Source organism: Tauraco erythrolophus, chromosome 19 (genome assembly GCF_009769465.1).
Source record: "Tauraco erythrolophus isolate bTauEry1 chromosome 19, bTauEry1.pri, whole genome shotgun sequence".
Lineage (NCBI taxonomy): Eukaryota > Metazoa > Chordata > Aves > Musophagiformes > Musophagidae > Tauraco > Tauraco erythrolophus.
The window spans coordinates 10,471,627-10,477,141 of NC_141483.1; positions in this window are offsets into that span (position 1 = coordinate 10,471,627).

Below are 5,515 nucleotides of genomic sequence, written 5' to 3' on the forward strand. Positions count from 1 at the left end.
GGAACATTGATGTTTTGATGTGCTCTGTGTGGAATTCAAGTTCATGTATATCCCGTATGTTCTTAAACAGTCTGCTTGGAGAGAGCATAAAATTCACATTTAAGAACAAACGGTGTCTAAAGAAAAAAAAAGGAAATGATAGACTCATCAAGTTTTGTGCTGCTTTATATATTACAGAAATGTGTATATCACAGCATTCTATGCAATACACAGTCTTCAGAGGAGAAAGTGCTGGCAAGGATGCCCTGTAGAAATACAAAAAGTTAGCGGTGTTGCTGGAAGTAATGAGTAATTATCAGGAGGTGACTGGTCTATTTGATTACGTTCTTTCCAATCTGCAAAAATTAAAATATGCACAGAACTTTGTTTGAAAGCCACTTGTATATTCCTAAACTTTAACTAATTTAGGTTTGCTTTTGGAGATCCTAAATGAAAGATTGTGTAAAATATGTGTAAAATATCTACAGTTCTGTCTCTAATTAATCTCTTTCCAAAATTACATTAGCGCCTGATAGGTACCATTTGTTCTGATAGCCCCTTCACTGCCAGAAGAGAAAATCACATAGCGGAATGGTATTGTGCTCACTAGCTCCCAAAAAATCATTCAGACTATGATGACTAGTAAGTATTAGAAAATTCTTCCCAAAGGTAGTCAGTTGGTATCAATTGTTTTACAGACAGGGGAAACTAAAGCCTGAGGAGAATAAGCTTTGCTTGAAACTTGTTCAAAACATCATGTTTCATTCATCCTCAGTAAATTAATTGAGAATCACAGACAATAACACAATTGCATCTTTGATAGTGATACCTCATTGCTTCCTTCTTCCACTCCATTATTCTTCAACGATATGCATCGACTGATCTGAGCCGCGAAATATAATACAAAGGATGTAGGAAGTTAATAGATTCTGAAAATCCATTGTTTAATAGCTTCCTTAGTTATAAAGAAATGAAGGAAGAGGAAAAGAAAAATCTGTGCACAGAAAAAAAAATCCTGAGGTTGACAATAATTGCATCAGTTCTTGTGGAAAACATGATTTGTTCCATTTTCCTCTCTCTTTTTTCTAGCCCACTGCACTCTAAAGAGCCATCTTGCAAAGATGAATACAAGGGCTGGCTGCAACCATTTAGATTGTTTGGTCCATGGCAAAATTTGCAAGTTAACAAACTGGAGCCAGAAGGCAAATAGAAAGGCCGAATCAGTTTCCAAAACATCACTTTAGAAAATGTCCAGGAGATATCCATGTCAGAGATTCCTTAATGCTATTCATTCTTTAAAAAAAAAACCCAAAATTACAGTAATTAAATAAAGAAAAAAAGAACTCGTCACGTCCTTAACTGAAATTAGAAGGAAATATGAGCTGCACCAAGATTAATGCCCATGCCTGATCCCAGTACTTTGTACTGCTCTGCCTTTCCTAACTCAGTAATCCTGCCAGCGTTGTTTATGCTTCTGCACTGTGTTGCAGTTAACAAAGGAAAGCAGATGCTTCTTGGAACACTGTTTACTAAAAATATTATGGCTCTTTCTTTTGCTTTCTTACCTTCTATCAACATTGCAGGGAAGTGGAAATAGTATGTTGAACATTATGTATTTTTTTTATACCCAAGCATTTATTGCTAAAAAGAAAAGCTAACTCTGTCCCAGTCAAAAGCAGGACAGTGTGTTTCCATTCTTAACGTAAAAATTGCAGTTTCTGATATGATATAAGCTGTAACAATCCTATTGTTACACATCAATACAGGACATAAAGTTATAAAATGATTGGGGTAAGAAATCAAATTTTTAGCTGATCCGAAGAAAGAACTTTTCCATGTAGTTTAATATTATATTTTCTTATTTTCTGTGTGTTTATGAAGCAGTTGCTATCACTGATGATTCACAAAATCTTGTCTAAAAAGACAGTCATACTGAAATTCACTTCAGAATAAACTCAAATATACATGATCAGCCTGTGCTAACATTTGAAATCACTGTCTCTACAATTCAAAAATAGGTATTCTGTAACAAAACCCATGCTGTTCCTTAAAATATTTGCAAAAAGTTTTTAAAGGATCAGATACTAATCGAGTAGTATTTGTTTTCTGATTTAATTTACTTGGAGCTACTAAGGTAAGCTACCCTACAGGTTGATCGTGTATGTTTGAATTTATTTGGAAGTAAATTTACACCGAGGAATAGACCAGAAAAATGTACATCTCAGTTATATTTCTATATACATGTTTTAGATCTCTTTTTGTATAGCACACCCACTTCTGATGCCTCTGAGATCCAGAGAAATAAGAAATTGTTTGATTGTCATTTATTTTGTGTGTTATATAGTATATTTATTTAAATTTGCATAAATTATGCGTAACTACAATTTGGTTGCCAGATTATATTCCTTGTCGAAGGAAAATGTGTTTCATGCATACATATATATGAGATGCACACAATTTCCTCAATGAACATTCCCTTCCATTTTTTATGCTTCTTTCTTGTTTTCTTTGAACTTTTTTCCTTTTTCCATTTAACGTGCAGAAATGTTTGTGTCAGATACAGTTTTACTTTCATTAATTAGCTGTCTGGGCAATTATCATGTTTTATTTTTCTAGGTGAAATCAGACTATGACCATCTTAGAGAAACCCTTCTCAGAGTGACCAAAGAACGAGATTTGGCTGTAAAGGGAAAACACCAGCTCCAAGCCAAGCTGGAGAACTTAGAGCAGGTCCTAAAGGTATGTACAATGCCATAAAGTCCAATGATCCAGTACTTCTGTTGCTTGCTTAGTATTCCCGATGTTCATTCAGTGAGTCACAGAAGTATAAGTGCATTGCAAACTGGGGGACTGAATGCCCCTATTAGTTATGATACAACGTGTGGAATACAGTAGAACAAGTACCCACATGGGATCTCAAACTATTGGAGGAGAGACATCTTTAGAGACTTTTATCTGATACTTCACAAGTAATTGGATGTAGATTTTCACTATGCAGTTATTGGAGGTAAGTCAAGATGAGAGGGCATTCAGTCCCCTAGTTCGCAATGCACTTATGCATCTACTGGCATTTGACTTAATGATTCCTCTAAATTTCTTCTGTAGAAGAGCTGAATCTGCTTATTTGATTGATTTTGCTCAACATCTTTGAAATAATTCTTCTAATGGATGTGGGAGAAACATTCTGTAAATCTCGCTGTTCTGCTTATGAGCTCCTTCAAAGGTTTTCCTTCACTGAAACAAAAATTGTCTGGTGGATATAGAGATCCTGGCTTTTCATGTTCAGTAGTTCTCTTCCTTGAGCAGAACCCTTATGAGCTGGCAGAGCAGCTTGAACAGACTTGAAACCCTAAATCTTCGTTGTAGCACTAACCGTGCCCAAGCAAAGGCAGTTAGCTGTGTATTTCATATGTGTCTTCATCTGCTCAGTTATTAGTAGTTTGAAAAAGTGGTTTCAGCTTTCCAACCGTTGGCAAGTTTTGAGAAATATTTAGCCTAGTTTCCCGTCAAAAGAGAAATTCAATTTCTCTTTTGAGAAATTCAGATGCATTGACAAAGAAGAAAAGGGAAGATGAAGAACTGCTGAATTAGCTAACTTCTGGGAATCCTCACAGTCTCTCTCACATGGATCAGTTCTGATTTTCTGATGTGTTCAGCCAGCTTTTCCCATTCATTCCACTGTAGTGGTGCCCACCCATCTGCAAGCACAGATGACAAGTCCTTTGATCAGAGTACTTGGGTGAGAATTAAATTTCCTCCCCATTCAGCATCAAGTATAAATTCTGTCTCATAAACAAGACTTTACTAGTGGAAAGCCTTTGAGTTTGTTCCAGCATTAAACAGTTGTGTTTAGAACTGTAAAAGTCACTCCTAGATCAAAGAATGGTTTTCTCTGTTTTGTTTGCAGCTGTAGGTAATACAGCGCAACCACTGACAACGGTTGGAGCTAGGATGGGCTGTTCATTGTCTATTCCTTCTGCTGCCCGTGAGAAAGCTGGAAAAACAAGAGCTGTTTGAGGCAGATTCCTTAAGTGCTTTATACTATATTACTTTATACTATACAATTATCTAGCTCTATAGTTTGAAAGAAAACTGAGATGTGCACAGTGTCCTCACTTCATTCTCTGCTGCGTAGCAGGATTCTTGCCTTTGATCCAAAAATACACTGAAAAGGTTCCTTCTTCACACTTTCTTTGAAGGATAGAGGATTATTTGTCAATTGTTTTGAAATATAGAATCATAGAATGGTTTGGGTAGGAAGGGACCTCAAAGATCATCTAGTTCCAACCCCCCTGCCATGGGCAGGGAAACCCTCCACTACACCAGGTGCCCAAAGCCTCATCCAACCTGGCCTTGAACACTTCCAAGGATGGGGTATCTACAATTTCTCTGGGCAACCTGTTCCGGTGCCTCATCACCCTCTGAGTGAAAAATTTCTTCCTTATGTCTAATCTAAATCTGCCCTCTTTCAGTTTAAAGCCATTGCCCTTGTCCTATCACTACATGCCCTTATATGAAGTCCTTACTGGTGTTTTTCTATGATCTTTTAGATGTGTATTGCTTTCTGATATTAGAGTAATGTTATTAGGACCTCTAGAAAGGAATCCAAAAAGGGAAGTGCAAATTTACATGTTTAGGAAGTTCTAACCTGCCTCACATTAAGGACAGTGATAGCATGGACAGATGGATTGCCACCACCTACACAAACCATGGCAGTGTGATCGTTGTGGAAGTCAGTCCTGAGGGAAGACGCAGAAAGAATTCAGCAGCTCAGAGCTTTCTCCCTGCTGTTCTTCTAGTGATCTCTGCAGTCCTCCTCCATGGCCCTAACCTGCTCTCCTCATGCTTAGAAGTGGCAGCAGCTGATGTGCAGATAGGAAGCGCAAAAACAGATTTGCAGACAGAACTAATTTGTGAGCAGAGTGGGAGGGGAGGAATTGCTTTTGGTTTGGGGTAGATTTAATTGCTGTGCCAGGGGAGGGACAGATGCTGAGGTGAAGAGATCCTTGCTGCTTTAAATACTAAGTAGATTATGACATACTGCAATGACTGAGAGGTACTTTTAAGGTTAACATAAAGGACCAAATGGTCTTTTCTGGCCTTAAATTCTGCGAACTGTAGATCGTTAAATATGTATTTTAGGAAACAGAAATTAAAAGCTGAGGAGAATCACAGATCATGTATCACAACCTGTTTCTTCATTGCATTTTACAGATTCAATGCATGGTCATGGTATTAATTATTTATTGATCTCTGCTAGGACTAGAATGTTCTGTAGTAGCTTTTGTAAAAGTAGTAAGAACTTAATGGTATCAAAATATGCTGTATCAAATCTGGTACTAAATCTTGAGTGAGTGAAGTGAGACCTTTAGTTTTTTTCCTGATAATAAAGAGTTTTAATTAAACGTGTGAGAATGACTTGATTGCCTCACCATTTCTTGAATATAAGAAATGTGCTGATGCTCCGTTGGTGTCAAGTTTACATAAGACTTGGTGAAGCTGCTGAGCTCAGTAAATGTAGCTTCATCATAATTTA